General features: G+C 36.7%; 26 non-coding genes across 26 annotated transcripts; all 26 read left to right on the forward strand.

Moving 5' to 3' along the window:
- Nucleotides 1–589: 589 nt before the first annotated feature.
- On the forward strand, nucleotides 590–661 carry TRNAD-GUC (transfer RNA aspartic acid (anticodon GUC)). Its single transcript has one exon. It is a non-coding gene; the product is annotated as a tRNA-Asp (tRNA).
- Nucleotides 662–1,286: 625 nt separating this feature from the next.
- TRNAD-GUC (transfer RNA aspartic acid (anticodon GUC)) lies at nucleotides 1,287–1,358 on the forward strand. Its single transcript has one exon. It is a non-coding gene; the product is annotated as a tRNA-Asp (tRNA).
- Nucleotides 1,359–1,983: 625 nt separating this feature from the next.
- On the forward strand, nucleotides 1,984–2,055 carry TRNAD-GUC (transfer RNA aspartic acid (anticodon GUC)). Its single transcript has one exon. It is a non-coding gene; the product is annotated as a tRNA-Asp (tRNA).
- A 611-nt stretch (nucleotides 2,056–2,666) lies between these two features.
- TRNAD-GUC (transfer RNA aspartic acid (anticodon GUC)) lies at nucleotides 2,667–2,738 on the forward strand. Its single transcript has one exon. It is a non-coding gene; the product is annotated as a tRNA-Asp (tRNA).
- A 625-nt stretch (nucleotides 2,739–3,363) lies between these two features.
- Nucleotides 3,364–3,435, forward strand: TRNAD-GUC (transfer RNA aspartic acid (anticodon GUC)). The gene has a single exon. It is a non-coding gene; the product is annotated as a tRNA-Asp (tRNA).
- A 624-nt stretch (nucleotides 3,436–4,059) lies between these two features.
- TRNAD-GUC (transfer RNA aspartic acid (anticodon GUC)) lies at nucleotides 4,060–4,131 on the forward strand. Its single transcript has one exon. It is a non-coding gene; the product is annotated as a tRNA-Asp (tRNA).
- A 626-nt stretch (nucleotides 4,132–4,757) lies between these two features.
- Nucleotides 4,758–4,829, forward strand: TRNAD-GUC (transfer RNA aspartic acid (anticodon GUC)). The gene has a single exon. It is a non-coding gene; the product is annotated as a tRNA-Asp (tRNA).
- A 611-nt stretch (nucleotides 4,830–5,440) lies between these two features.
- On the forward strand, nucleotides 5,441–5,512 carry TRNAD-GUC (transfer RNA aspartic acid (anticodon GUC)). Its single transcript has one exon. It is a non-coding gene; the product is annotated as a tRNA-Asp (tRNA).
- Nucleotides 5,513–6,137: 625 nt separating this feature from the next.
- Nucleotides 6,138–6,209, forward strand: TRNAD-GUC (transfer RNA aspartic acid (anticodon GUC)). The gene has a single exon. It is a non-coding gene; the product is annotated as a tRNA-Asp (tRNA).
- A 625-nt stretch (nucleotides 6,210–6,834) lies between these two features.
- On the forward strand, nucleotides 6,835–6,906 carry TRNAD-GUC (transfer RNA aspartic acid (anticodon GUC)). Its single transcript has one exon. It is a non-coding gene; the product is annotated as a tRNA-Asp (tRNA).
- A 625-nt stretch (nucleotides 6,907–7,531) lies between these two features.
- On the forward strand, nucleotides 7,532–7,603 carry TRNAD-GUC (transfer RNA aspartic acid (anticodon GUC)). Its single transcript has one exon. It is a non-coding gene; the product is annotated as a tRNA-Asp (tRNA).
- Nucleotides 7,604–8,228: 625 nt separating this feature from the next.
- TRNAD-GUC (transfer RNA aspartic acid (anticodon GUC)) lies at nucleotides 8,229–8,300 on the forward strand. The gene has a single exon. It is a non-coding gene; the product is annotated as a tRNA-Asp (tRNA).
- A 627-nt stretch (nucleotides 8,301–8,927) lies between these two features.
- On the forward strand, nucleotides 8,928–8,999 carry TRNAD-GUC (transfer RNA aspartic acid (anticodon GUC)). Its single transcript has one exon. It is a non-coding gene; the product is annotated as a tRNA-Asp (tRNA).
- A 625-nt stretch (nucleotides 9,000–9,624) lies between these two features.
- Nucleotides 9,625–9,696, forward strand: TRNAD-GUC (transfer RNA aspartic acid (anticodon GUC)). The gene has a single exon. It is a non-coding gene; the product is annotated as a tRNA-Asp (tRNA).
- A 625-nt stretch (nucleotides 9,697–10,321) lies between these two features.
- TRNAD-GUC (transfer RNA aspartic acid (anticodon GUC)) lies at nucleotides 10,322–10,393 on the forward strand. The gene has a single exon. It is a non-coding gene; the product is annotated as a tRNA-Asp (tRNA).
- Nucleotides 10,394–11,018: 625 nt separating this feature from the next.
- TRNAD-GUC (transfer RNA aspartic acid (anticodon GUC)) lies at nucleotides 11,019–11,090 on the forward strand. Its single transcript has one exon. It is a non-coding gene; the product is annotated as a tRNA-Asp (tRNA).
- A 611-nt stretch (nucleotides 11,091–11,701) lies between these two features.
- On the forward strand, nucleotides 11,702–11,773 carry TRNAD-GUC (transfer RNA aspartic acid (anticodon GUC)). The gene has a single exon. It is a non-coding gene; the product is annotated as a tRNA-Asp (tRNA).
- Nucleotides 11,774–12,398: 625 nt separating this feature from the next.
- TRNAD-GUC (transfer RNA aspartic acid (anticodon GUC)) lies at nucleotides 12,399–12,470 on the forward strand. The gene has a single exon. It is a non-coding gene; the product is annotated as a tRNA-Asp (tRNA).
- Nucleotides 12,471–13,095: 625 nt separating this feature from the next.
- Nucleotides 13,096–13,167, forward strand: TRNAD-GUC (transfer RNA aspartic acid (anticodon GUC)). The gene has a single exon. It is a non-coding gene; the product is annotated as a tRNA-Asp (tRNA).
- Nucleotides 13,168–13,792: 625 nt separating this feature from the next.
- TRNAD-GUC (transfer RNA aspartic acid (anticodon GUC)) lies at nucleotides 13,793–13,864 on the forward strand. The gene has a single exon. It is a non-coding gene; the product is annotated as a tRNA-Asp (tRNA).
- Nucleotides 13,865–14,489: 625 nt separating this feature from the next.
- TRNAD-GUC (transfer RNA aspartic acid (anticodon GUC)) lies at nucleotides 14,490–14,561 on the forward strand. The gene has a single exon. It is a non-coding gene; the product is annotated as a tRNA-Asp (tRNA).
- Nucleotides 14,562–15,188: 627 nt separating this feature from the next.
- TRNAD-GUC (transfer RNA aspartic acid (anticodon GUC)) lies at nucleotides 15,189–15,260 on the forward strand. The gene has a single exon. It is a non-coding gene; the product is annotated as a tRNA-Asp (tRNA).
- A 625-nt stretch (nucleotides 15,261–15,885) lies between these two features.
- On the forward strand, nucleotides 15,886–15,957 carry TRNAD-GUC (transfer RNA aspartic acid (anticodon GUC)). Its single transcript has one exon. It is a non-coding gene; the product is annotated as a tRNA-Asp (tRNA).
- A 625-nt stretch (nucleotides 15,958–16,582) lies between these two features.
- Nucleotides 16,583–16,654, forward strand: TRNAD-GUC (transfer RNA aspartic acid (anticodon GUC)). The gene has a single exon. It is a non-coding gene; the product is annotated as a tRNA-Asp (tRNA).
- A 625-nt stretch (nucleotides 16,655–17,279) lies between these two features.
- On the forward strand, nucleotides 17,280–17,351 carry TRNAD-GUC (transfer RNA aspartic acid (anticodon GUC)). Its single transcript has one exon. It is a non-coding gene; the product is annotated as a tRNA-Asp (tRNA).
- A 627-nt stretch (nucleotides 17,352–17,978) lies between these two features.
- On the forward strand, nucleotides 17,979–18,050 carry TRNAD-GUC (transfer RNA aspartic acid (anticodon GUC)). Its single transcript has one exon. It is a non-coding gene; the product is annotated as a tRNA-Asp (tRNA).
- The last annotated feature ends 466 nt before the right edge of the window (nucleotides 18,051–18,516 follow it).

Genomic DNA, 18,516 nt, shown 5'->3' on the forward strand with positions numbered 1-18,516 from the left:
TTTCTAACATTGTAAAATATATCTGTCATTATCCTTGCCTATTCCGATTGAGAAAAAAGGTTGAATTCACTGATGGCCAAAATGCTTACTGATGTGTTAACTGAAATTCAGAATATGCTCTGAATATTTCAGCATGCACAGGCGTACCATCAAAACCAATTTACGTCTACAATCTGTTGGAAAATGAGATGAAGCAGTGGTGAATCCTAGGCCGCTGTTCCACTCAATTGGCACGATTTACAAGTAGAATGACTGCTTTTGGTTAGGAGTGACCCCTGGTGGCTAATAGTTATAAGCTGCAAATGGTAAAGTGAGCTGATTATATATATATATATATATATATAAATATATATATTGATGAATAGAAAGATAGCTAGATAGACAGATCGATAGATATTTATTTCAATGAAATAATTTCTTCATAAAACTAATTGTTTTTGGCTAGGAATTTCTGTATTGTAATAATTTAGGAAAAAAGATTACTTGCCCTAACCAAAAGCAGCAATTCTGCCTATTACAATACTGAGAATTGATCGAGGGCATGCCTTAACCCCAGGGAGATGAGCACTGTTTAACTGAAGCCAATAAGTCCTCGTTAGTATAGTGGTCAGTATCCCCGCCTGTCACGCGGGAGACCGGGGTTCAATTCCCCGACGGGGAGGAGATTCCTTTTATTCACACAATTAAATAAAATGATGTACTTTCTAACATTGTAAAATATATCTGTCATTATCCTTGCCTATTCCGATTGAGAAAAAAGGTTGAATTCACTGATGGCCAAAATGCTTACTGATGTGTTAACTGAAATTCAGAATATGCTCTGAATATTTCAGCATGCACAGGCGTACCATCAAAACCAATTTACGTCTACAATCTGTTGGAAAATGAGATGAAGCAGTGGTGAATCCTAGGCCGCTGTTCCACTCGATTGGCACGATTTACAAGTAGAATGACTGCTTTTGGTTAGTAGTGACCCCTGGTGGCTAATAGTTATAAGCTGCAAATGGTAAAGTGAGCTGATTATATATATATATATATATAAATATATATATTGATGAATAGAAAGATAGCTAGATAGACAGATCGATAGATATTTATTTCAATGAAATAATTTCTTCATAAAACTAATTGTTTTTGGCTAGGAATTTCTGTATTGTAATAATTTAGGAAAAAAGATTACTTGTCCTAACCAAAAGCAGCAATTCTGCCTATTACAATACTGAGAATTGATCGAGGGCATGCCTTAACCCCAGGGAGATGAGCACTGTTTAACTGAAGCCAATAAGTCCTCGTTAGTATAGTGGTCAGTATCCCCGCCTGTCACGCGGGAGACCGGGGTTCAATTCCCCGACGAGGAGGAGATTCCTTTTATTCACACAATTAAATAAAATGATGTACTTTCTAACATTGTAAAATATATCTGTCATTATCCTTGCCTATTCCGATTGAGAAAAAAGGTTGAATTCACTGATGGCCAAAATGCTTACTGATGTGTTAACTGAAATTCAGAATATGCTCTGAATATTTCAGCATGCACAGGCGTACCATCAAAACCAATTTACGTCTACAATCTGTTGGAAAATGAGATGAAGCAGTGGTGAATCCTAGGCCGCTGTTCCACTCGATTGGCACGATTTACAAGTAGAATGACTGCTTTTGGTTAGTAGTGACCCCTGGTGGCTAATAGTTATAAGCTGCAAATGGTAAAGTGAGCTGATTATATATATATATATATATAAATATATATATTGATGAATAGAAAGATAGCTAGATAGACAGATCGATAGATATTTATTTCAATGAAATAATTTCTTCATAAAACTAATTGTTTTTGGCTAGGAATTTCTGTATTGTAATAATTTAGGAAAAAAGATTACTTGTCCTAACCAAAAGCAGCAATTCTGCCTATTACAATACTGAGAATTGATCGAGGGCATGCCTTAACCCCAGGGAGGTGAGCACTGTTTAACTGAAGCCAATAAGTCCTCGTTAGTATAGTGGTCAGTATCCCCGCCTGTCACGCGGGAGACCGGGGTTCAATTCCCCGACGGGGAGGAGATTCCTTTTATTCACACAATTAAATAAAATGATGTACTTTCTAACATTGTAAAATATATCTGTCATTATCCTTGCCTATTCCGATTGAGAAAAAAGGTTGAATTCACTGATGGCCAAAATGCTTACTGATGTGTTAACTGAAATTCAGAATATGCTCTGAATATTTCAGCATGCACAGGCGTACCATCAAAACCAATTTACGTCTACAATCTGTTGGAAAATGAGATGAAGCAGTGGTGAATCCTAGGCCGCTGTTCCACTCGATTGGCACGATTTACAAGTAGAATGACTGCTTTTGGTTAGTAGTGACCCCTGGTGGCTAATAGTTATAAGCTGCAAATGGTAAAGTGAGCTGATTATATATATATATATATTGATGAATAGAAAGATAGCTAGATAGACAGATCGATAGATATTTATTTCAATGAAATAATTTCTTCATAAAACTAATTGTTTTTGGCTAGGAATTTCTGTATTGTAATAATTTAGGAAAAAAGATTACTTGTCCTAACCAAAAGCAGCAATTCTGCCTATTACAATACTGAGAATTGATCGAGGGCATGCCTTAACCCCAGGGAGGTGAGCACTGTTTAACTGAAGCCAATAAGTCCTCGTTAGTATAGTGGTCAGTATCCCCGCCTGTCACGCGGGAGACCGGGGTTCAATTCCCCGACGGGGAGGCGATTCCTTTTATTCACACAATTAAATAAAATGATGTACTTTCTAACATTGTAAAATATATCTGTCATTATCCTTGCCTATTCCGATTGAGAAAAAAGGTTGAATTCACTGATGGCCAAAATGCTTACTGATGTGTTAACTGAAATTCAGAATATGCTCTGAATATTTCAGCATGCACAGGCGTACCATCAAAACCAATTTACGTCTACAATCTGTTGGAAAATGAGATGAAGCAGTGGTGAATCCTAGGCCGCTGTTCCACTCGATTGGCACGATTTACAAGTAGAATGACTGCTTTTGGTTAGTAGTGACCCCTGGTGGCTAATAGTTATAAGCTGCAAATGGTAAAGTGAGCTGATTATATATATATATATATATAAATATATATATTGATGAATAGAAAGATAGCTAGATAGACAGATCGATAGATATTTATTTCAATGAAATAATTTCTTCATAAAACTAATTGTTTTTGGCTAGGAATTTCTGTATTGTAATAATTTAGGAAAAAAGATTACTTGTCCTAACCAAAAGCAGCAATTCTGCCTATTACAATACTGAGAATTGATCGAGGGCATGCCTTAACCCCAGGGAGGTGAGCACTGTTTAACTGAAGCCAATAAGTCCTCGTTAGTATAGTGGTCAGTATCCCCGCCTGTCACGCGGGAGACCGGGGTTCAATTCCCCGACGGGGAGGAGATTCCTTTTATTCACACAATTAAATAAAATGATGTACTTTCTAACATTGTAAAATATATCTGTCATTATCCTTGCCTATTCCGATTGAGAAAAAAGGTTGAATTCACTGATGGCCAAAATGCTTACTGATGTGTTAACTGAAATTCAGAATATGCTCTGAATATTTCAGCATGCACAGGCGTACCATCAAAACCAATTTACGTCTACAATCTGTTGGAAAATGAGATGAAGCAGTGGTGAATCCTAGGCCGCTGTTCCACTCAATTGGCACGATTTACAAGTAGAATGACTGCTTTTGGTTAGGAGTGACCCCTGGTGGCTAATAGTTATAAGCTGCAAATGGTAAAGTGAGCTGATTATATATATATATATATATAAATATATATATTGATGAATAGAAAGATAGCTAGATAGACAGATCGATAGATATTTATTTCAATGAAATAATTTCTTCATAAAACTAATTGTTTTTGGCTAGGAATTTCTGTATTGTAATAATTTGGGAAAAAGATTACTTGTCCTAACCAAAAGCAGCAATTCTGCCTATTACAATACTGAGAATTGATCGAGGGCATGCCTTAACCCCAGGGAGATGAGCACTGTTTAACTGAAGCCAATAAGTCCTCGTTAGTATAGTGGTCAGTATCCCCGCCTGTCACGCGGGAGACCGGGGTTCAATTCCCCGACGGGGAGGAGATTCCTTTTATTCACACAATTAAATAAAATGATGTACTTTCTAACATTGTAAAATATATCTGTCATTATCCTTGCCTATTCCGATTGAGAAAAAAGGTTGAATTCACTGATGGCCAAAATGCTTACTGATGTGTTAACTGAAATTCAGAATATGCTCTGAATATTTCAGCATGCACAGGCGTACCATCAAAACCAATTTACGTCTACAATCTGTTGGAAAATGAGATGAAGCAGTGGTGAATCCTAGGCCGCTGTTCCACTCGATTGGCACGATTTACAAGTAGAATGACTGCTTTTGGTTAGTAGTGACCCCTGGTGGCTAATAGTTATAAGCTGCAAATGGTAAAGTGAGCTGATTATATATATATATATATATAAATATATATATTGATGAATAGAAAGATAGCTAGATAGACAGATCGATAGATATTTATTTCAATGAAATAATTTCTTCATAAAACTAATTGTTTTTTGTCTAGGAATTTCTGTATTGTAATAATTTAGGAAAAAAGATTACTTGTCCTAACCAAAAGCAGCAATTCTGCCTATTACAATACTGAGAATTGATCGAGGGCATGCCTTAACCCCAGGGAGGTGAGCACTGTTTAACTGAAGCCAATAAGTCCTCGTTAGTATAGTGGTCAGTATCCCCGCCTGTCACGCGGGAGACCGGGGTTCAATTCCCCGACGGGGAGGAGATTCCTTTTATTCACACAATTAAATAAAATGATGTACTTTCTAACATTGTAAAATATATTTGTCATTATCCTTGCCTATTCCGATTGAGAAAAAAGGTTGAATTCACTGATGGCCAAAATGCTTACTGATGTGTTAACTGAAATTCAGAATATGCTCTGAATATTTCAGCATGCACAGGCGTACCATCAAAACCAATTTACGTCTACAATCTGTTGGAAAATGAGATGAAGCAGTGGTGAATCCTAGGCCGCTGTTCCACTCGATTGGCACGATTTACAAGTAGAATGACTGCTTTTGGTTAGTAGTGACCCCTGGTGGCTAATAGTTATAAGCTGCAAATGGTAAAGTGAGCTGATTATATATATATATATATTGATGAATAGAAAGATAGCTAGATAGACAGATCGATAGATATTTATTTCAATGAAATAATTTCTTCATAAAACTAATTGTTTTTGGCTAGGAATTTCTGTATTGTAATAATTTAGGAAAAAAGATTACTTGTCCTAACCAAAAGCAGCAATTCTGCCTATTACAATACTGAGAATTGATCGAGGGCATGCCTTAACCCCAGGGAGGTGAGCACTGTTTAACTGAAGCCAATAAGTCCTCGTTAGTATAGTGGTCAGTATCCCCGCCTGTCACGCGGGAGACCGGGGTTCAATTCCCCGACGGGGAGGCGATTCCTTTTATTCACACAATTAAATAAAATGATGTACTTTCTAACATTGTAAAATATATCTGTCATTATCCTTGCCTATTCCGATTGAGAAAAAAGGTTGAATTCACTGATGGCCAAAATGCTTACTGATGTGTTAACTGAAATTCAGAATATGCTCTGAATATTTCAGCATGCACAGGCGTACCATCAAAACCAATTTACGTCTACAATCTGTTGGAAAATGAGATGAAGCAGTGGTGAATCCTAGGCCGCTGTTCCACTCGATTGGCACGATTTACAAGTAGAATGACTGCTTTTGGTTAGTAGTGACCCCTGGTGGCTAATAGTTATAAGCTGAAAATGGTAAAGTGAGCTGATTATATATATATATATATATAAATATATATATTGATGAATAGAAAGATAGCTAGATAGACAGATCGATAGATATTTATTTCAATGAAATAATTTCTTCATAAAACTAATTGTTTTTGGCTAGGAATTTCTGTATTGTAATAATTTAGGAAAAAAGATTACTTGTCCTAACCAAAAGCAGCAATTCTGCCTATTACAATACTGAGAATTGATCGAGGGCATGCCTTAACCCCAGGGAGGTGAGCACTGTTTAACTGAAGCCAATAAGTCCTCGTTAGTATAGTGGTCAGTATCCCCGCCTGTCACGCGGGAGACCGGGGTTCAATTCCCCGACGGGGAGGCGATTCCTTTTATTCACACAATTAAATAAAATGATGTACTTTCTAACATTGTAAAATATATCTGTCATTATCCTTGCCTATTCCGATTGAGAAAAAAGGTTGAATTCACTGATGGCCAAAATGCTTACTGATGTGTTAACTGAAATTCAGAATATGCTCTGAATATTTCAGCATGCACAGGCGTACCATTAAAACCAATTTACGTCTACAATCTGTTGGAAAATGAGATGAAGCAGTGGTGAATCCTAGGCCGCTGTTCCACTCGATTGGCACGATTTACAAGTAGAATGACTGCTTTTGGTTAGTAGTGACCCCTGGTGGCTAATAGTTATAAGCTGCAAATGGTAAAGTGAGCTGATTATATATATATATATATATAAATATATATATTGATGAATAGAAAGATAGCTAGATAGACAGATCGATAGATATTTATTTCAATGAAATAATTTCTTCATAAAACTAATTGTTTTTGGCTAGGAATTTCTGTATTGTAATAATTTAGGAAAAAAGATTACTTGTCCTAACCAAAAGCAGCAATTCTGCCTATTACAATACTGAGAATTGATCGAGGGCATGCCTTAACCCCAGGGAGGTGAGCACTGTTTAACTGAAGCCAATAAGTCCTCGTTAGTATAGTGGTCAGTATCCCCGCCTGTCACGCGGGAGACCGGGGTTCAATTCCCCGACGGGGAGGAGATTCCTTTTATTCACACAATTAAATAAAATGATGTACTTTCTAACATTGTAAAATATATCTGTCATTATCCTTGCCTATTCCGATTGAGAAAAAAGGTTGAATTCACTGATGGCCAAAATGCTTACTGATGTGTTAACTGAAATTCAGAATATGCTCTGAATATTTCAGCATGCACAGGCGTACCATCAAAACCAATTTACGTCTACAATCTGTTGGAAAATGAGATGAAGCAGTGGTGAATCCTAGGCCGCTGTTCCACTCAATTGGCACGATTTACAAGTAGAATGACTGCTTTTGATTAGGAGTGACCCCTGGTGGCTAATAGTTATAAGCTGCAAATGGTAAAGTGAGCTGATTATATATATATATATATATAAATATATATATTGATGAATAGAAAGATAGCTAGATAGACAGATCGATAGATATTTATTTCAATGAAATAATTTCTTCATAAAACTAATTGTTTTTGGCTAGGAATTTCTGTATTGTAATAATTTAGGAAAAAAGATGACTTGTCCTAACCAAAAGCAGCAATTCTGCCTATTACAATACTGAGAATTGATCGAGGGCATGCCTTAACCCCAGGGAGATGAGCACTGTTTAACTGAAGCCAATAAGTCCTCGTTAGTATAGTGGTCAGTATCCCCGCCTGTCACGCGGGAGACCGGGGTTCAATTCCCCGACGGGGAGGAGATTCCTTTTATTCACACAATTAAATAAAATGATGTACTTTCTAACATTGTAAAATATATCTGTCATTATCCTTGCCTATTCCGATTGAGAAAAAAGGTTGAATTCACTGATGGCCAAAATGCTTACTGATGTGTTAACTGAAATTCAGAATATGCTCTGAATATTTCAGCATGCACAGGCGTACCATCAAAACCAATTTACGTCTACAATCTGTTGGAAAATGAGATGAAGCAGTGGTGAATCCTAGGCCGCTGTTCCACTCGATTGGCACGATTTACAAGTAGAATGACTGCTTTTGGTTAGTAGTGACCCCTGGTGGCTAATAGTTATAAGCTGCAAATGGTAAAGTGAGCTGATTATATATATATATATATATAAATATATATATTGATGAATAGAAAGATAGCTAGATAGACAGATCGATAGATATTTATTTCAATGAAATAATTTCTTCATAAAACTAATTGTTTTTGGCTAGGAATTTCTGTATTGTAATAATTTAGGAAAAAAGATTACTTGTCCTAACCAAAAGCAGCAATTCTGCCTATTACAATACTGAGAATTGATCGAGGGCATGCCTTAACCCCAGGGAGGTGAGCACTGTTTAACTGAAGCCAATAAGTCCTCGTTAGTATAGTGGTCAGTATCCCCGCCTGTCACGCGGGAGACCGGGGTTCAATTCCCCGACGGGGAGGAGATTCCTTTTATTCACACAATTAAATAAAATGATGTACTTTCTAACATTGTAAAATATATCTGTCATTATCCTTGCCTATTCCGATTGAGAAAAAAGGTTGAATTCACTGATGGCCAAAATGCTTACTGATGTGTTAACTGAAATTCAGAATATGCTCTGAATATTTCAGCATGCACAGGCGTACCATCAAAACCAATTTACGTCTACAATCTGTTGGAAAATGAGATGAAGCAGTGGTGAATCCTAGGCCGCTGTTCCACTCGATTGGCACGATTTACAAGTAGAATGACTGCTTTTGGTTAGTAGTGACCCCTGGTGGCTAATAGTTATAAGCTGCAAATGGTAAAGTGAGCTGATTATATATATATATATTTATATAAATATATATATTGATGAATAGAAAGATAGCTAGATAGACAGATCGATAGATATTTATTTCAATGAAATAATTTCTTCATAAAACTAATTGTTTTTGGCTAGGAATTTCTGTATTGTAATAATTTAGGAAAAAAGATTACTTGTCCTAACCAAAAGCAGCAATTCTGCCTATTACAATACTGAGAATTGATCGAGGGCATGCCTTAACCCCAGGAAGGTGAGCACTGTTTAACTGAAGCCAATAAGTCCTCGTTAGTATAGTGGTCAGTATCCCCGCCTGTCACGCGGGAGACCGGGGTTCAATTCCCCGACGGGGAGGCGATTCCTTTTATTCACACAATTAAATAAAATGATGTACTTTCTAACATTGTAAAATATATCTGTCATTATCCTTGCCTATTCCGATTGAGAAAAAAGGTTGAATTCACTGATGGCCAAAATGCTTACTGATGTGTTAACTGAAATTCAGAATATGCTCTGAATATTTCAGCATGCACAGGCGTACCATCAAAACCAATTTACGTCTACAATCTGTTGGAAAATGAGATGAAGCAGTGGTGAATCCTAGGCCGCTGTTCCACTCGATTGGCACGATTTACAAGTAGAATGACTGCTTTTGGTTAGTAGTGACCCCTGGTGGCTAATAGTTATAAGCTGCAAATGGTAAAGTGAGCTGATTATATATATATATATATATAAATATATATATTGATGAATAGAAAGATAGCTAGATAGACAGATCGATAGATATTTATTTCAATGAAATAATTTCTTCATAAAACTAATTGTTTTTGGCTAGGAATTTCTGTATTGTAATAATTTAGGAAAAAAGATTACTTGTCCTAACCAAAAGCAGCAATTCTGCCTATTACAATACTGAGAATTGATCGAGGGCATGCCTTAACCCCAGGGAGGTGAGCACTGTTTAACTGAAGCCAATAAGTCCTCGTTAGTATAGTGGTCAGTATCCCCGCCTGTCACGCGGGAGACCGGGGTTCAATTCCCCGACGGGGAGGAGATTCCTTTTATTCACACAATTAAATAAAATGATGTACTTTCTAACATTGTAAAATATATCTGTCATTATCCTTGCCTATTCCGATTGAGAAAAAAGGTTGAATTCACTGATGGCCAAAATGCTTACTGATGTGTTAACTGAAATTCAGAATATGCTCTGAATATTTCAGCATGCACAGGCGTACCATCAAAACCAATTTACGTCTACAATCTGTTGGAAAATGAGATGAAGCAGTGGTGAATCCTAGGCCGCTGTTCCACTCAATTGGCACGATTTACAAGTAGAATGACTGCTTTTGGTTAGGAGTGACCCCTGGTGGCTAATAGTTATAAGCTGCAAATGGTAAAGTGAGCTGATTATATATATATATATATATAAATATATATATTGATGAATAGAAAGATAGCTAGATAGACAGATCGATAGATATTTATTTCAATGAAATAATTTCTTCATAAAACTAATTGTTTTTGGCTAGGAATTTCTGTATTGTAATAATTTAGGAAAAAAGATTACTTGTCCTAACCAAAAGCAGCAATTCTGCCTATTACAATACTGAGAATTGATCGAGGGCATGCCTTAACCCCAGGGAGATGAGCACTGTTTAACTGAAGCCAATAAGTCCTCGTTAGTATAGTGGTCAGTATCCCCGCCTGTCACGCGGGAGACCGGGGTTCAATTCCCCGACGGGGAGGAGATTCCTTTTATTCACACAATTAAATAAAATGATGTACTTTCTAACATTGTAAAATATATCTGTCATTATCCTTGCCTATTCCGATTGAGAAAAAAGGTTGAATTCACTGATGGCCAAAATGCTTACTGATGTGTTAACTGAAATTCAGAATATGCTCTGAATATTTCAGCATGCACAGGCGTACCATCAAAACCAATTTACGTCTACAATCTGTTGGAAAATGAGATGAAGCAGTGGTGAATCCTAGGCCGCTGTTCCACTCGATTGGCACGATTTACAAGTAGAATGACTGCTTTTGGTTAGTAGTGACCCCTGGTGGCTAATAGTTATAAGCTGCAAATGGTAAAGTGAGCTGATTATATATATATATATATATAAATATATATATTGATGAATAGAAAGATAGCTAGATAGACAGATCGATAGATATTTATTTCAATGAAATAATTTCTTCATAAAACTAATTGTTTTTGGCTAGGAATTTCTGTATTGTAATAATTTAGGAAAAAAGATTACTTGTCCTAACCAAAAGCAGCAATTCTGCCTATTACAATACTGAGAATTGATCGAGGGCATGCCTTAACCCCAGGGAGGTGAGCACTGTTTAACTGAAGCCAATAAGTCCTCGTTAGTATAGTGGTCAGTATCCCCGCCTGTCACGCGGGAGACCGGGGTTCAATTCCCCGACGGGGAGGAGATTCCTTTTATTCACACAATTAAATAAAATGATGTACTTTCTAACATTGTAAAATATATCTGTCATTATCCTTGCCTATTCCGATTGAGAAAAAAGGTTGAATTCACTGATGGCCAAAATGCTTACTGATGTGTTAACTGAAATTCAGAATATGCTCTGAATATTTCAGCATGCACAGGCGTACCATCAAAACCAATTTACGTCTACAATCTGTTGGAAAATGAGATGAAGCAGTGGTGAATCCTAGGCCGCTGTTCCACTCGATTGGCACGATTTACAAGTAGAATGACTGCTTTTGGTTAGTAGTGACCCCTGGTGGCTAATAGTTATAAGCTGCAAATGGTAAAGTGAGCTGATTATATATATATATATATTGATGAATAGAAAGATAGCTAGATAGACAGATCGATAGATATTTATTTCAATGAAATAATTTCTTCATAAAACTAATTGTTTTTGGCTAGGAATTTCTGTATTGTAATAATTTAGGAAAAAAGATTACTTGTCCTAACCAAAAGCAGCAATTCTGCCTATTACAATACTGAGAATTGATCGAGGGCATGCCTTAACCCCAGGGAGGTGAGCACTGTTTAACTGAAGCCAATAAGTCCTCGTTAGTATAGTGGTCAGTATCCCCGCCTGTCACGCGGGAGACCGGGGTTCAATTCCCCGACGGGGAGGCGATTCCTTTTATTCACACAATTAAATAAAATGATGTACTTTCTAACATTGTAAAATATATCTGTCATTATCCTTGCCTATTCCGATTGAGAAAAAAGGTTGAATTCACTGATGGCCAAAATGCTTACTGATGTGTTAACTGAAATTCAGAATATGCTCTGAATATTTCAGCATGCACAGGCGTACCATCAAAACCAATTTACGTCTACAATCTGTTGGAAAATGAGATGAAGCAGTGGTGAATCCTAGGCCGCTGTTCCACTCGATTGGCACGATTTACAAGTAGAATGACTGCTTTTGGTTAGTAGTGACCCCTGGTGGCTAATAGTTATAAGCTGCAAATGGTAAAGTGAGCTGATTATATATATATATATATATAAATATATATATTGATGAATAGAAAGATAGCTAGATAGACAGATCGATAGATATTTATTTCAATGAAATAATTTCTTCATAAAACTAATTGTTTTTGGCTAGGAATTTCTGTATTGTAATAATTTAGGAAAAAAGATTACTTGTCCTAACCAAAAGCAGCAATTCTGCCTATTACAATACTGAGAATTGATCGAGGGCATGCCTTAACCCCAGGGAGGTGAGCACTGTTTAACTGAAGCCAATAAGTCCTCGTTAGTATAGTGGTCAGTATCCCCGCCTGTCACGCGGGAGACCGGGGTTCAATTCCCCGACGGGGAGGCGATTCCTTTTATTCACACAATTAAATAAAATGATGTACTTTCTAACATTGTAAAATATATCTGTCATTATCCTTGCCTATTCCGATTGAGAAAAAAGGTTGAATTCACTGATGGCCAAAATGCTTACTGATGTGTTAACTGAAATTCAGAATATGCTCTGAATATTTCAGCATGCACAGGCGTACCATTAAAACCAATTTACGTCTACAATCTGTTGGAAAATGAGATGAAGCAGTGGTGAATCCTAGGCCGCTGTTCCACTCGATTGGCACGATTTACAAGTAGAATGACTGCTTTTGGTTAGTAGTGACCCCTGGTGGCTAATAGTTATAAGCTGCAAATGGTAAAGTGAGCTGATTATATATATATATATATATAAATATATATATTGATGAATAGAAAGATAGCTAGATAGACAGATCGATAGATATTTATTTCAATGAAATAATTTCTTCATAAAACTAATTGTTTTTGGCTAGGAATTTCTGTATTGTAATAATTTAGGAAAAAAGATTACTTGTCCTAACCAAAAGCAGCAATTCTGCCTATTACAATACTGAGAATTGATCGAGGGCATGCCTTAACCCCAGGGAGGTGAGCACTGTTTAACTGAAGCCAATAAGTCCTCGTTAGTATAGTGGTCAGTATCCCCGCCTGTCACGCGGGAGACCGGGGTTCAATTCCCCGACGGGGAGGAGATTCCTTTTATTCACACAATTAAATAAAATGATGTACTTTCTAACATTGTAAAATATATCTGTCATTATCCTTGCCTATTCCGATTGAGAAAAAAGGTTGAATTCACTGATGGCCAAAATGCTTACTGATGTGTTAACTGAAATTCAGAATATGCTCTGAATATTTCAGCATGCACAGGCGTACCATCAAAACCAATTTACGTCTACAATCTGTTGGAAAATGAGATGAAGCAGTGGTGAATCCTAGGCCGCTGTTCCACTCAATTGGCACGATTTACAAGTAGAATGACTGCTTTTGATTAGGAGTGACCCCTGGTGGCTAATAGTTATAAGCTGCAAATGGTAAAGTGAGCTGATTATATATATATATATATATAAATATATATATTGATGAATAGAAAGATAGCTAGATAGACAGATCGATAGATATTTATTTCAATGAAATAATTTCTTCATAAAACTAATTGTTTTTGGCTAGGAATTTCTGTATTGTAATAATTTAGGAAAAAAGATGACTTGTCCTAACCAAAAGCAGCAATTCTGCCTATTACAATACTGAGAATTGATCGAGGGCATGCCTTAACCCCAGGGAGATGAGCACTGTTTAACTGAAGCCAATAAGTCCTCGTTAGTATAGTGGTCAGTATCCCCGCCTGTCACGCGGGAGACCGGGGTTCAATTCCCCGACGGGGAGGAGATTCCTTTTATTCACACAATTAAATAAAATGATGTACTTTCTAACATTGTAAAATATATCTGTCATTATCCTTGCCTATTCCGATTGAGAAAAAAGGTTGAATTCACTGATGGCCAAAATGCTTACTGATGTGTTAACTGAAATTCAGAATATGCTCTGAATATTTCAGCATGCACAGGCGTACCATCAAAACCAATTTACGTCTACAATCTGTTGGAAAATGAGATGAAGCAGTGGTGAATCCTAGGCCGCTGTTCCACTCGATTGGCACGATTTACAAGTAGAATGACTGCTTTTGGTTAGTAGTGACCCCTGGTGGCTAATAGTTATAAGCTGCAAATGGTAAAGTGAGCTGATTATATATATATATATATATAAATATATATATTGATGAATAGAAAGATAGCTAGATAGACAGATCGATAGATATTTATTTCAATGAAATAATTTCTTCATAAAACTAATTGTTTTTGGCTAGGAATTTCTGTATTGTAATAATTTAGGAAAAAAGATTACTTGTCCTAACCAAAAGCAGCAATTCTGCCTATTACAATACTGAGAATTGATCGAGGGCATGCCTTAACCCCAGGGAGGTGAGCACTGTTTAACTGAAGCCAATAAGTCCTCGTTAGTATAGTGGTCAGTATCCCCGCCTGTCACGCGGGAGACCGGGGTTCAATTCCCCGACGGGGAGGAGATTCCTTTTATTCACACAATTAAATAAAATGATGTACTTTCTAACATTGTAAAATATATCTGTCATTATCCTTGCCTATTCCGATTGAGAAAAAAGGTTGAATTCACTGATGGCCAAAATGCTTACTGATGTGTTAACTGAAATTCAGAATATGCTCTGAATATTTCAGCATGCACAGGCGTACCATCAAAACCAATTTACGTCTACAATCTGTTGGAAAATGAGATGAAGCAGTGGTGAATCCTAGGCCGCTGTTCCACTCGATTGGCACGATTTACAAGTAGAATGACTGCTTTTGGTTAGTAGTGACCCCTGGTGGCTAATAGTTATAAGCTGCAAATGGTAAAGTGAGCTGATTATATATATATATATTTATATAAATATATATATTGATGAATAGAAAGATAGCTAGATAGACAGATCGATAGATATTTATTTCAATGAAATAATTTCTTCATAAAACTAATTGTTTTTGGCTAGGAATTTCTGTATTGTAATAATTTAGGAAAAAAGATTACTTGTCCTAACCAAAAGCAGCAATTCTGCCTATTACAATACTGAGAATTGATCGAGGGCATGCCTTAACCCCAGGAAGGTGAGCACTGTTTAACTGAAGCCAATAAGTCCTCGTTAGTATAGTGGTCAGTATCCCCGCCTGTCACGCGGGAGACCGGGGTTCAATTCCCCGACGGGGAGGCGATTCCTTTTATTCACACAATTAAATAAAATGATGTACTTTCTAACATTGTAAAATATATCTGTCATTATCCTTGCCTATTCCGATTGAGAAAAAAGGTTGAATTCACTGATGGCCAAAATGCTTACTGATGTGTTAACTGAAATTCAGAATATGCTCTGAATATTTCAGCATGCACAGGCGTACCATCAAAACCAATTTACGTCTACAATCTGTTGGAAAATGAGATGAAGCAGTGGTGAATCCTAGGCCGCTGTTCCACTCGATTGGCACGATTTACAAGTAGAATGACTGCTTTTGGTTAGTAGTGACCCCTGGTGGCTAATAGTTATAAGCTGCAAATGGTAAAGTGAGCTGATTATATATATATATATATATAAATATATATATTGATGAATAGAAAGATAGCTAGATAGACAGATCGATAGATATTTATTTCAATGAAATAATTTCTTCATAAAACTAATTGTTTTTGGCTAGGAATTTCTGTATTGTAATAATTTAGGAAAAAAGATTACTTGTCCTAACCAAAAGCAGCAATTCTGCCTATTACAATACTGAGAATTGATCGAGGGCATGCCTTAACCCCAGGGAGGTGAGCACTGTTTAACTGAAGCCAATAAGTCCTCGTTAGTATAGTGGTCAGTATCCCCGCCTGTCACGCGGGAGACCGGGGTTCAATTCCCCGACGGGGAGGAGATTCCTTTTATTCACACAATTAAATAAAATGATGTACTTTCTAACATTGTAAAATATATCTGTCATTATCCTTGCCTATTCCGATTGAGAAAAAAGGTTGAATTCACTGATGGCCAAAATGCTTACTGATGTGTTAACTGAAATTCAGAATATGCTCTGAATATTTCAGCATGCACAGGCGTACCATCAAAACCAATTTACGTCTACAATCTGTTGGAAAATGAGATGAAGCAGTGGTGAATCCTAGGCCGCTGTTCCACTCAATTGGCACGATTTACAAGTAGAATGACTGCTTTTGGTTAGGAGTGACCCCTGGTGGCTAATAGTTATAAGCTGCAAATGGTAAAGTGAGCTGATTATATATATATATATATATAAATATATATATTGATGAATAGAAAGATAGCTAGATAGACAGATCGATAGATATTTATTTCAATGAAATAATTTCTTCATAAAACTAATTGTTTTTGGCTAGGAATTTCTGTATTGTAATAATTTAGGAAAAAAGATTACTTGTCCTAACCAAAAGCAGCAATTCTGCCTATTACAATACTGAGAATTGATCGAGGGCATGCCTTAACCCCAGGGAGATGAGCACTGTTTAACTGAAGCCAATAAGTCCTCGTTAGTATAGTGGTCAGTATCCCCGCCTGTCACGCGGGAGACCGGGGTTCAATTCCCCGACGGGGAGGAGATTCCTTTTATTCACACAATTAAATAAAATGATGTACTTTCTAACATTGTAAAATATATCTGTCATTATCCTTGCCTATTCCGATTGAGAAAAAAGGTTGAATTCACTGATGGCCAAAATGCTTACTGATGTGTTAACTGAAATTCAGAATATGCTCTGAATATTTCAGCATGCACAGGCGTACCATCAAAACCAATTTACGTCTACAATCTGTTGGAAAATGAGATGAAGCAGTGGTGAATCCTAGGCCGCTGTTCCACTCGATTGGCACGATTTACAAGTAGAATGACTGCTTTTGGTTAGTAGTGACCCCTGGTGGCTAATAGTTATAAGCTGCAAATGGTAAAGTGAGCTGATTATATATATATATATATATAAATATATATATTGATGAATAGAAAGATAGCTAGATAGACAGATCGATAGATATTTATTTCAATGAAATAATTTCTTCATAAAACTAATTGTTTTTGGCTAGGAATTTCTGTATTGTAATAATTTAGGAAAAAAGATTACTTGTCCTAACCAAAAGCAGCAATTCTGCCTATTACAATACTGAGAATTGATCGAGGGCATGCCTTAACCCCAGGGAGGTGAGCACTGTTTAACTGAAGCCAATAAGTCCTCGTTAGTATAGTGGTCAGTATCCCCGCCTGTCACGCGGGAGACCGGGGTTCAATTCCCCGACGGGGAGGAGATTCCTTTTATTCACACAATTAAATAAAATGATGTACTTTCTAACATTGTAAAATATATCTGTCATTATCCTTGCCTATTCCGATTGAGAAAAAAGGTTGAATTCACTGATGGCCAAAATGCTTACTGATGTGTTAACTGAAATTCAGAATATGCTCTGAATATTTCAGCATGCACAGGCGTACCATCAAAACCAATTTACGTCTACAATCTGTTGGAAAATGAGATGAAGCAGTGGTGAATCCTAGGCCGCTGTTCCACTCGATTGGCACGATTTACAAGTAGAATGACTGCTTTTGGTTAGTAGTGACCCCTGGTGGCTAATAGTTATAAGCTGCAAATGGTAAAGTGAGCTGATTATATATATATATATTTATATAAATATATATATTGATGAATAGAAAGATAGCTAGATAGACAGATCGATAGATATTTATTTCAATGAAATAATTTCTTCATAAAACTAATTGTTTTTGGCTAGGAATTTCTGTATTGTAATAATTTAGGAAAAAAGATTACTTGTCCTAACCAAAAGCAGCAATTCTGCCTATTACAATACTGAGAATTGATCGAGGGCATGCCTTAACCCCAGGGAGATGAGCACTGTTTAACTGAAGCCAATAAGTCCTCGTTAGTATAGTGGTCAGTATCCCCGCCTGTCACGCGGGAGACCGGGGTTCAATTCCCCGACGGGGAGGAGATTCCTTTTATTCACACAATTAAATAAAATGATGTACTTTCTAACATTGTAAAATATATCTGTCATTATCCTTGCCTATTCCGATTGAGAAAAAAGGTTGAATTCACTGATGGCCAAAATGCTTACTGATGTGTTAACTGAAATTCAGAATATGCTCTGAATATTTCAGCATGCACAGGCGTACCATCAAAACCAATTTACGTCTACAATCTGTTGGAAAATGAGATGAAGCAGTGGTGAATCCTAGGCCGCTGTTCCACTCGATTGGCACGATTTACAAGTAGAATGACTGCTTTTGGTTAGTAGTGACCCCTGGTGGCTAATAGTTATAAGCTGCAAATGGTAAAGTGAGCTGATTATATATATATATATATATAAATATATATATTGATGAATAGAAAGATAGCTAGATAGACAGATCGATAGATATTTATTTCAATGAAATAATTTCTTCATAAAACTA

The sequence above is a fragment of the Lissotriton vulgaris genome, chromosome 1_1, assembly GCF_964263255.1.
Source record: "Lissotriton vulgaris chromosome 1_1, aLisVul1.2, whole genome shotgun sequence".
Lineage (NCBI taxonomy): Eukaryota > Metazoa > Chordata > Amphibia > Caudata > Salamandridae > Lissotriton > Lissotriton vulgaris.